This window comes from Pteropus alecto, unplaced genomic scaffold, assembly GCF_000325575.1.
Source record: "Pteropus alecto unplaced genomic scaffold, ASM32557v1 scaffold96, whole genome shotgun sequence".
Lineage (NCBI taxonomy): Eukaryota > Metazoa > Chordata > Mammalia > Chiroptera > Pteropodidae > Pteropus > Pteropus alecto.
In genome coordinates this window covers 893774-904883 of record NW_006438979.1, presented here as the reverse complement: position 1 = coordinate 904883, position 11110 = coordinate 893774, and the positions used below count along the sequence as shown (strand labels likewise).

Below are 11110 nucleotides of genomic sequence, written 5' to 3'. Positions count from 1 at the left end.
TACCATGTACATTGTGGCTGCGCGGCGACCCAAGCATATCCGATCGTATTACATACGTCTGTTTTCTAAGCACCCCCTTGTTGCCAGGCACTGACTAAGCCTGGGAAAGGCCCCCGCGAACCAGCCGCCGGGCTGCACACGCTGGCGGGACTGGCCGACGCCGCGCTTTGCAAAGATTTACGGTTTACTGTGGTGGGGAAGCACCCGTCCAAGATGCCAAGAGTGTAGCATGTGAGCCACAGTCCTCATCCCGTAGCCACAGCAGACGTCACTGATCCGTCGCAGGACCCTGTGTCATCTCGGGGTGCTGGGCGGCTAGAACCAACCATCCGGCCTTAGGGGTACGAATCCAGGTGTTACCCATTGAATTCAGGCTTCGGGTGTAGACAGAACACCTCCCACCTTCCAGCGGCTGCCGCGAGATGCATTTCTGCGAAGGTCCACTGAGGAATGGGTGCTGACGTACCCCAAATGCCTCGAGGTGTCTTCCAGGAGAAATGCGCTTTTTTTCCTGTAAACGAATAAAGAGGTGCCTGCATCGGGGTACGCTTTACCTGGAACCTTGGCCAATAGCTAAAGTGAAGCCAGGCATTTTGTATCTAGCTCGGTAAGCAGACTCCGCCTATGACTTTGCTTCGAAAACTGCCCATTTGGGGAAAAGGCTTTATTTATGTCATAATGTAAGTTGGGCGGCTCTGGTCGCTTGGAATGGCGTCGATCAGAGGCTGGCAAACTTTTGGCGGAAAAGGCCAAGCAGTAAATATTTTCAGCTTCCTGGGCCTTATCGTCTCTGTCGAATCTCAATTCCTGTCCTCAGGCAAACACAGTCACAGACGATGAATGAGTGGATGGGGCCAGGTTTCCATAAAACTTTATTTGCAACGACAACCGGAGGGCCAGATTTAGTGTGGGGTCCGACTGTGCAGAGCCCTGGGCTAGCTTATCCTTGGAGGTTTGGGGACCGTGCACAGGTACGACATCAAAAGCAGGAGCCTTCCGGTGGAGGGTTCCGAGTTTCGCTGTCTCGGCATGTGCCGATCTGTGTATGATCTCGAATTCTATTTGCATCCATTTGGGACAATTTCTCTCTCTCTCTCTCTCTCTCTTTATTGGAATGAGACATCCTTTTGTAACTGGTCATCAACTATATGAGCTCAGGGTCCAGAAACAATTCCTTATTGCCCACGTGCAAATCACACTTGCATGAGAGGACGTTTCCTCTTTCGTGTGCCAAGGCACCCTCATAGTTCTTCATTTTCGTAACTGGGACAGACAAATAACTCACAGATTCTTCCTCTTCGTTTTAAGCAACCGTTCTTGATGTCGTGTGTGGCTTTTCTGTCCTTCCGACTCGCTGTGTTATTTCCGTGCGGTGCCGCTACATTCATATTTCTACTTCCTGATCCTGACTTCATTCCCCGGATGCTCAGCCACATAGTTTTTTTGCATTTCTTATTAGTTCCAGACCTTAATGGCGATAGAGATTCTCGGAATGGCTTCGCCGCATTGTGCAGATCGAGACACGGAATAGAAACGCCAGATTCCATTTCTGTGGCTCAGAAAGTATTTTGTTACGGGCTACGAATTCTCTCTTCGTCTACACGCTTTAAAGGGGCAACTTTCAAAATTTAATGGAGTTCAGGCATTGGGGAGTTCCATGTTTAACCACTAAAATTAAGTATTAAAGGGGTCTCCTCCAGCCTGCTATCAGGCGAGGCACCAAGGTTACAGATAAAAGGATATGAAACAGATGCCACCCCAAGTGCAAAAGTTTACACAGAAAATGGGGCGGGGGAGCGGGTGGGTCCAGGACTCTGAAGCTTCAGCCACATGCACGAAGGGACCGGCGTGAGGACAGCGGTGATTCATTGAGGATAAGCGTCTGGAGAAACGGCTGCCTGCTCTGCACCCCGCCGTCCGCTGGACAGGAAGGGACCTCCAGAGACACCCCCAGCTCCTGAGTCTTGTTGCCGCAGGAACAGGGGCAGAGCACAGGCGCCCGGCTCACTCCCGAGGAAGCCGCTGGGCCTGGCAGCGGGGCAGAGCCGGCTCCATGGCGGCCGGGATTTCCCCTAAGCCCTGCGGGCACCACAGGAGAGTGAGTCCTATGGGGTTATTTTTGCTCCCATTCGAAGGGGCCACCGGGATGGGCCAAGGGACCCGGTGGCAAGAAGCATGTGGTAAAATACTCCTCCCTCTCCAGAACCTTTTCTGTCATTGCCAAGCGAAACCGTCCGCATGAAATTCCGCCTTTCCCCGGCCGTGGCTCCCTCCGCTCGTCCCGTCCCTATGAACCGGGATCCCCGAGGGACCTCGCAGGACGTGGAATCCTATAGTATTTGTCCCTTTGGACCGGGCTCTCCCGCTGAGCATCATGTTTTCCAGGTTCATCCACGTTGTAGCGAATGTCAGCTTTTCCTTCGTTTTTCGTGGCTGAGTAATATTCCATCGTACGGATTAAGCCACAATCCATTTGCCCGTTCATTCAGGGATGAGATATTTGGGGTTTGGGGGGGCACCCATCCACTCAGAACAGCCTGTCTCAGTAGTGCTTAGGATCCACGCATACGCATCCAGCATGCCATCCAAGACCTCACCCCTGACATCATCGCTGCCCCCCCAAAATGTTAAGAACACGTGGAAATTCCTAGTCATAAAAAACGGGGCAGCGTCACGCTGTGAGGGCTCTTTCCTCTGATCAAAGGGTGTCTGCCTGCTGAGAGCAAGCAGCCTTCTCCTGGGACCCCTAACCCATCTCCTGGGACCCCCACCCCGTGTCCCAGCTGGTCACACGGGAGCCCAGCCTTCCCGCTGGGGGACTGGATCCCAACTTCGGCAGAAAGAAACAACAGGTGAAGAAGCCTTCGCGGGTGCATCCCAGCGCGGGCGCCCTGTCTGGATACGTCTGGGGATCTAGACCGTGAGGAAGAGAGAACAGCCCCGGATTTGCCCGTGGCCGCCGCTTCCGACTCCACAGCTTTAGGACAGTAGCCTTCGAAAGCAAACTGCGGGAAACAGAGGCACTGGCAGGATAGAGAGAGAGAGAGAAATGCAGAGCTGCAGCCGCGCAGAGCTGACGGGCGCGTGGGGCGGGGGCGGCTGTGCTCGGCGCCTCTGACTGGGGGGCGGGAGCCAGTCCCGGGGGGCCGGGCTCAGGTGGCCCAGCCCGAGTTCCTGTCCGCGGACAGACGCCAGAGGGTGGCGAGGATGTGGACGTCTCGCTGCGCTGACCAACGCCTTTCTCGTCTTTGAATGGCACTCATTATTTCTTATCTGTGAACCGGTGCATGCACCGTGCTCCACTGAGACTCTGACATCCTCTCCTTGGTGATTAACTTGTAACACGAGCCACGTGGGAGACCTGGGAAACGTCGCCGAATGGGCAGTGAGCAGGGCAGGCGACAGCACATCCGTCACTGAGCTCAGGCGCCGCGTGACCCTCCTGCGAAGCCTCCGGCCAGGCACAGGACATGGGGAGGGGGGAACCTCTGCTCACAGCTCTGCGAGTCAGGCTGTGACCCTGACGCTGACTCAACCCTTAGGTTATACCCTAACCCTACACTAACTCCAACCCTGACCCAAACCCTGCTGCTGTCCCTAAACCCAACCCAGACCCTAAAGCCAACCGTGACCCTAAACACAACAGCGACCCTGAGCCGTAACCCTGTCCTCCGAGATCTAATCCTGACTCCAACGCTGACCGTGACTCCTACTCCTAAAGCCTAAACCCTAACCCTAAACCTACCCCAACCCTACCCTAATCCTGACCCTGGCTGTAAAACAACCCTAACCTGTAACCTCCAAGCTCTCACCTGACTCTAAACCCTAACTCTAAACCCTTAAAGCTAACTCTACCCTTAAACCCCAATCCTAAAACACAACCCCAAAGCTTAACCCTGACCCTAACCCCTAATCCTGACCCTGACTCTCCTTTGGGGTACCATGAAAGCTGGACTTGGCAAACCGTGACGACACCGGATGCGTAAACTCACCCTCCTTCGTGCGAAGCTGGGCACCGAGCATCCCGCTCTGTGTGTGGGGACGTGCTTCTCCATGAGCATTTAAAACCCCGCGGAGTGGGGGTTGTGTTCTCGCTAAAAATAAATACTCAGTGCTAAAAATCCTCGGGCCGCCAAGCCACGAAAGGACACGGAGGAGCGTGACGAGCACGTGGCTCCGTGGGAGCCCATCTGAAGGGGCCTCACGTGGCGCGGTCCCGACCTTAGGACATTCTGGAAAAGGCAAATCTACAGAGACGGCACAAAGCTCAGGGGTGGCCGGGGGCTGGGGAGGGGGATGAACGGGCAGAGCCCAGACGGTGACACTGCTCTGTGTGACAGTCACGGCGGCTCCGCGTCGTCATGTTTGTCCAAACCCCCAGAACGTACAATACCACGATGAATCCTAATGTCAAGCGGGGACCTCGGGCCATAATAATAGCTCCTTCCCTGTCTGCAGCGTCACGAAGGTGCCATACTAATCCACGAGGTTAATGCCGGGGGAATGGGGGAGGTGTACGGGAATCTGTGTGTTTTCTGCAAACCTAAAAATGCTAAAAGTTTATGTCCAGCAGTTCTTCTTTGGAATGCTAAAAATACAGAGACAGACAGGTGTGGCCGTACCTGCCAGGTGAGCGAACACTGCCCGTTGCTTGCCTCTACCTGCCCCCGGGAACAGAGAAAGACTGTGTGACAGAGGCTGACAGAGCTCCTTACGACTTGCTTCCCAGAAGGAATTTTTGAAAAGCACATGTTCACCTTTAATTTTACGAGGTGACCCACGGAAATCGGTCAGGGAAAACGTGACAGGTGGGCGAGTTCGACGGGCGCATGGTGAGACCGGGACAGTCGCTCGCGTGACGGGGACGGCTCCGGAGCGACCCGCGGGCCTGGGCGTCGGCAGCGAGGACACGCGCTGGACGAAGGGACGACTTGCGTGCCGGGGAGGACGGGGCGAGACGGCTCGAGATGTGGCCGTGCCCCGCGGAGCGGCAGGCGGCTGGAAACGGTCTTTTCCTGACGTTTTGCATGAGATGTTTTCGGGCCTCTGGCAACTGAAGCCACGTTAGCGAAACAGTGGGTCAGGCGGGAAAGCGGCCGCCTGCGCCCGCGGTCGCTCCCGGCCAACGGCGGCTTCGCCGTCCCTCCTGCTGAGGCTTTGGACGTGAACCTCAGGAGCTCACTGGAGAATGACCACACGCCCAGATTTGTCCAAGACGGACCTCATCTGTCCCCCGTCCCCTGCTCGTCCCTGAGCGGACGTCTCCGATTACGAGGGGCACAGGTGCGCGGCTCAGGCAGAAAGCAGTGAATGGACGGGCTCGGAAGCCAAAGCTCAGAGTCTGGGGACAGCTCGGGCCGCCGGAATCGAGGGGTGCCGTTTCCGACTTCTGAGAGGCCATAGCAGCCAGAGCCCCGAAAGCTGCATGGGAGCTGCCGTCAAACCCTTGGCTGACGACCGAACCGCAAAGTCACTGTGAGTCCCCGAGGGGCTCGCGGACAAATGGCGGCTGGAAGGTCGAACGAGGGAGCAGAGAAATTTCACCCGCTGTCGGGGGTTGGGGTCACAGGGTGTCATTCGAGTCTTGCCAGGTTGGCAGGCGGGGTCACCATCTCGGACTGTCTGTCACCTGAAACCCGAGACGACAAGAGCCACATCTTAGGAGAAAGGACCGCGTGCCGAGGTGAAGACCTCACTGGACCCCCGAGGGCAAAACTGAAGCAGACTCATCGTACCGAGAGCCTTCCCCAAGGTCACGGTGAAGCGAGGGGGGCATCATCGCCTGCTACAAAACACGCCACGCCCCAGAGGAACGTCACGGAATCCGCGCTCTCCACGACGGAACAGACGCGACGCCTCATGCACAGTAAACATGACGTGACACGGAAAATAAAAACGGCAACCACCACCAAAACAATGGGAAGAGACCCAGAGGTGGCACGGACGCTGGAATGAGCAGACGAGGACCTGGAAGTCACGACGACGCACTGCGGCGTCCACAGGAACAGACAGATTCGCGGGGGACGATGTGCACGACGTCGGGAAAAAGACGTGAACAAGAATGTAACCCCACACCGATGCCAAGACGGAGTAGGAGCGGCTCGTCTGGCTGAAAACAAACATCCCACGATGAGACTAAAGGTAGCAGAGGCGCGGCTGGAAAACGGAGAACTTGAGGGAGGTCGACAGAGACGGTCCAAGCGCAGAGTGAAAAACAAAATACGGTTGAATCTCATGAGCCGAGGGCGGTGACAGGGGCAACACTGTCGTGGACTTGAATGTCTGCACACCCGTGAGGACGAGATGGGGAGAACCCGGCAGAGAACGTGTCTGCAAAAGGTGCCCTCAAAGGGACCCAAACGATGTCAGAAGCACCTGCCCACGGACACGGAGCCTCGCAAACCCGCGCCGAGAAACCCCCGGCACAGCACTGAGCTTCCGAAAGCAAGAAAGAGCAACAGAACCCACAGAAAAGAGGGGTCCGAGCACATGACGGTGAGGACATGTGGATAGCGATCGTAGCTCGCTTCTCGTCTGAATCGAGGAAAGGCCGAAGCCCGAGTCCCAGCGGTTTACTCATCTCCGCGGCACGGGGCTGTCCCCCATCCAGAGTCCTGCATCCGGGGAACACAGTGTTCACACGGGAAGATGAAACGCCCAGCTCTAAAACCAATAAGGCACGGGGGTTCAGGGGACAGCACAGGGACGATCGTCGCCATGGCAATAAGTTTCCGTGGTGACACACGGGAATGGAGTTGTCACGATGATCGCCAAGGTCCGATCCTAAGGTCTACGAACGCCTCGTCCGTACGCTGAACACCGGAAACGGATATTGTACGTCAGCTGTAATAACAGAATAAGACACGGCGAAATCGTGACGTTTTCGGATAAACGAAAGTCGCGTGAATTTGTCCTGAGCAGACGCGCGGGTAAAGCGTTGCCGAAGAAGTCCCTCCGCTGAGGAGACGTGGCCGCAGCTGGAAACTCAGATTTACAGGGAGGAATGGGGGGCACGGGTAATGGGGAACGAGGGGGTGGGCGTCACCCGCCGATGCTTCCCATCGTGCAGCCCCCGCCCGGCTGGCTGGAGGGGCCGAAACCTGGCTCCACGAGAAAAGATTTGAAAGCCAAAACTGCACATGAACGAAATGTGAAGATGCATCTTCGAGGCATGAAGGTCCCTTACAGAGACTCTCCTGGTAGGAGCAGGCGGGGCTCACAGGTTTCTGACTCGCTCACGTCATGGGTTCAGCGTTCCTGAACCACGGGTCACACCCATGATGACGAGGACCGGACCACAGGGACGAGAGCACCACAGCCGTGTGACGCGTGCCGGGCTCGCCACCTGCTGGCCGGAGCCTTGTCCTCCCTCAGAACTCGGACACGCCTTTCCTAGAGAAACTGTCCTTTTCTGGCGGATGGCCAGACCTCTGCAGGAACGGCTAGTTCGCATTTAGTCAAGGAAGCAGAACCTGGGGACAAAGGGACAGGCAGTGTGCTGGGCAGTGACAATGGCCCATAAACTACGGGTAGGCAAAGCAGGACACTGCCGGTAATGAGAACGAAATGTGTTTTTCGTGGGATTTTTTAAAAAGGCGTGTGAGCATGTACGGCGGGCTGAGGGAACGGGGCCGACACACGTCCGTTTCGTGGCTCGGACATGGCTCGTGCGTGGCAAGGGCGAGGCGCATCGTCAGGGCCCCGGGAAAGGGGGCGCCTTTAACGCAGGGAACACAGGGGCAGCGGCAAGCGTGGATTACATTTTCCGAAGGCGCCGGTTCCCCTTCCGAGCCGTCTGGAAAGACACAACAGCCTCCAGCACATGTTCCTCGGAGGACGTGGCCCGTGGGCCCGCCCATCACGGTTCGCCGGCTTCTGGGCTGGCTGAGCACGCTTACGGGGAAAGCAAGCACGCGGGCATGAAAAATTAAACAGCCAAGAAGGCCATTTACTGATAAATAAGGGAGATACGTCATCCTGAGTGCATATGCCAGGCTCACACACGTCCGGAGTACCGTGCGAACTTCTCTCGGGCACATTGTTTGCCGTGGGCCCAGAAACTCATGTCAACAGCTTCATCATAGAAATGAGGTGTCAAGGACTCTACAGAGCAAAGCAACAGCAGACATGGCAAGCGCGGGAAAGAAATCTTTGCCATCAACGCACAATCAAGTTTCTCCGAGTTCGCCGAGCTCCATAGAGAGGCTCGTTCTACGGCTTGGAGCCTCCGGGCAGAAGATAAACTGTAGGCGTCCAGTCGCCTGCACAGAGGCCGACGGACGCGATGACAATTCTCTCTCTCAGGACGAAAGGCCAGGAGGAGCCTTACGGCCTCTCAGCGCCAGGAGGAGAGTTCACAGCAGCCGTGTGCGTTCGTACGAATCACACACCCGACAAGCATGGTTCGCGGAGACGTTATTCCCTGGGTGAACCTGTCCTGCAGTTAAACGCACACCGTTCGCTCCCCCAAGACAGGATCGGTCGGCGGCTTTCAGCCTGGGACATCTTCCTGTGGCCGCGGGCGCTTCCGCCGAAACGTGCAAAACGCGGTGTGTCTCGGTTGAGGACTTTTACGGCAGGACGACGTTTAAGAGTCCTTCAGACACTCGTGCTGCTGTTAGGACTATTTAGGTCGTTGTCTGTTTCCGCGTGAGAGCATGCGACCATTGTAATTTTTTTAATTTTTGTGTCCTCGGACCATGAGCGAGACTACCTGCTCCACAGACCAGGGCTTTCGCCAGCAGCGCACCGCGGCAGAGCGGCGGAGGGTTTGGCGTCGCGGAGGCTCGATGACCAGGGCACAAACCCTGCCCCGGAAGATTCTAGGCCGCGACATGAGCCTCAGCGCCTCGGCTCCTGACAACGGTCACTGCTTTATCGAGCCGACAGCTCAAAGGAGCTGTTCCTGGGTGCGGAGGGACCGTCGCAGCCCAGCCCCAGACGTGATCGCCATCGACTGTGACTTCACGGGCAAGAAGCACCGGAATGAACGGCGTCAACCATTCGACCAAGAACTAAGAGAAAAAGCCCGAGAGAGAAGCCACGGAGCTCAGCTTGCCCGTGCGGGGATCGGCAGAGGCCCATGAGCCGAGAGCGCGTGGGGCTCCCTGTGGCCACGGGCCGGGCCGGGGAACCAGGGGCGGTGTGGACGACAGTCTGAGGGGCGCGGGCGTGGGTGGAAATACACGTGCTCGCTCCGAACAGGCTCTTGCGGGAAGAGATGCGCAGACGCACGGTGCGTTGGGCGCCGGAGGCATCGGGGCACAGCTGCCCAGCCAGTGGCCCTGGAGCTGCGGCTGTGTCCGCCCTGCTAGGTGCAGAGGCCCCCCCGGCACAGGACGGGGTCCCCGCGGTTGGCTGGACCTCGGGACTGCAGGCTCCTGAGTCTGGACGAGGACTCGGCCCAGGGGAAGGGGAGTCTCAGGACCTCCCCGGACTGTCCCCACCTGGCCAGGCCTCGCATCCTCTGTCTCTGAGTGGGTGACAGACACCCCCAGCAGTAGATGTGACGGGACCCCACCGAGCAGCCTCCAAAAGTCAGAAGCAAACATTGTGCTGCTTTCACATTTGGGTAATGCCCAGAAGGTGAGCTTAAATCTGTGCGCATGTGTGTGTGCACACGTGTGCGTGTGTGTGCGCACGCACGCACACGCAATCAAGGCTCACAGCCTCGCTGGACCGAGCACCCTGACCCCAGTAGAGAGACCACTCTCGCGCTGGCTCAGACCCCGTCCCCTGCCCACCCACGCCGTGCGTGGTGACCGCCACAATGGGTCGGCGGCTCTGTCACTGCGTCTACACGTCTGGCTGTTCACACACACGCGGCCAGCCCCCCGCCTGGCAGCTTCGTGGCCCTGCTCGGCTTTGACACGGGGAACGCGCCATGTCCCAGAGGGGACACGTGGTCCTGCGGGAGCGCACAGCCACGCCTCACGCATCGGGGACCCAGGCTGGCCCCGTCCCCAGCACGGGGACAAGCTGTCCAAGGTCTCTCGCTTTAATCCACCACTGCCCGCACCGAACCTCACGGCATATGACGGAAGCCACCGCGTCACTGCCACGGAGCCTTTCGGAAAGTTCTCTGGTGAACGACGCTTCGCTGACAGCTCTGTGAGGACGTGCGAACCGCGCGATGGTTTTAAACAGCCCCACGGACCCCAGACCGAGCTCTGCCCGGGAGCGTGTGACACAAGCGACTTCCGGCGAATCACTCCTCACGCGGTCATTTAAAACGATCGTTCGCACTTTATAAAACGTCGTGGACGAAAGGAAAAACGCAAGAAGCAGAGACGCCTCCCCGGCCAAGGCCGCTTCCGCCTGCCCATCTCTCCTGCTACACGGGGCTCTGCGGCGGAGCCCCGCGCGCCGACCACACCAAGGCCGGCGGTTCGCCCCCGAGGACCGGTACCTTTGTCGTTCAAGGTCTCCTCCCTGACCGTCCTCAGGGCTTCCTGGGCCTTCAGTTTGTTATTTCCAGCTAGAAGGGAACAAAACACACAAAGATACAATTAGGGCTAAGCGCGTCCAGAAACCGTCAAACGCCGAAAACTGTTTCTTGAGACCCGCAACACGGCCCGGAAATACACTGTTCATTCTCCCTTCGCCTGGCGTTGAACTTGGCGGTCGGAGCGATTTGGGCTGATTCGGCCCATTCGCCGAACACGCTTTTTCTTTAGCCGGAATTGGCAGAAAGGACGCGTTTCTCTGACATTTTACTTTCCGGTGACTATAGGGACATGAGCAGCTGCTGTCACCCTCCCCTCCCCGGGTCCGGCCCCGGCTGGCTGGCGAGGCTTTCTCGCAAAGTCTCAAAGAAACACAGTAGCAATTCATCCTTTCTTTGAACACCCTCTTGCAAGCTGTTTATCTACAGTTCATCTCACGCACACATTCTAACTGCGAAGAAAGGGCCCGGCTGCTACGTCCGTGAGCGTCTCTCTCTGTATTATTTACACTGTGTCCTCGAGGAGTGCCCCAAATTAATTTACGGAATGCCCTTTGCAGAAGGGAAAAAAAAAAGCATTTACGACAACGACTTTAAGAAAACATATAAGAGAATAGAATGAGCCTAGTGACATCAGAAAAGTGACTCCAGCTGCAGAAATCTGAA

General features: G+C 57.3%; 1 non-coding gene across 1 annotated transcript in view; it reads right to left on the bottom strand.

Annotated features, from left to right (window-relative positions):
- The window catches only part of LOC102898849, a 36811-nt gene that overhangs the window by 23755 nt on the left and 1946 nt on the right, over nucleotides 1-11110 (bottom strand). The window contains exon 2 of the transcript XR_003047531.1: nucleotides 10409-10477. This is a non-coding gene — a transcript (uncharacterized LOC102898849). The remainder of the gene's footprint in view (nucleotides 1-10408; nucleotides 10478-11110) is intronic.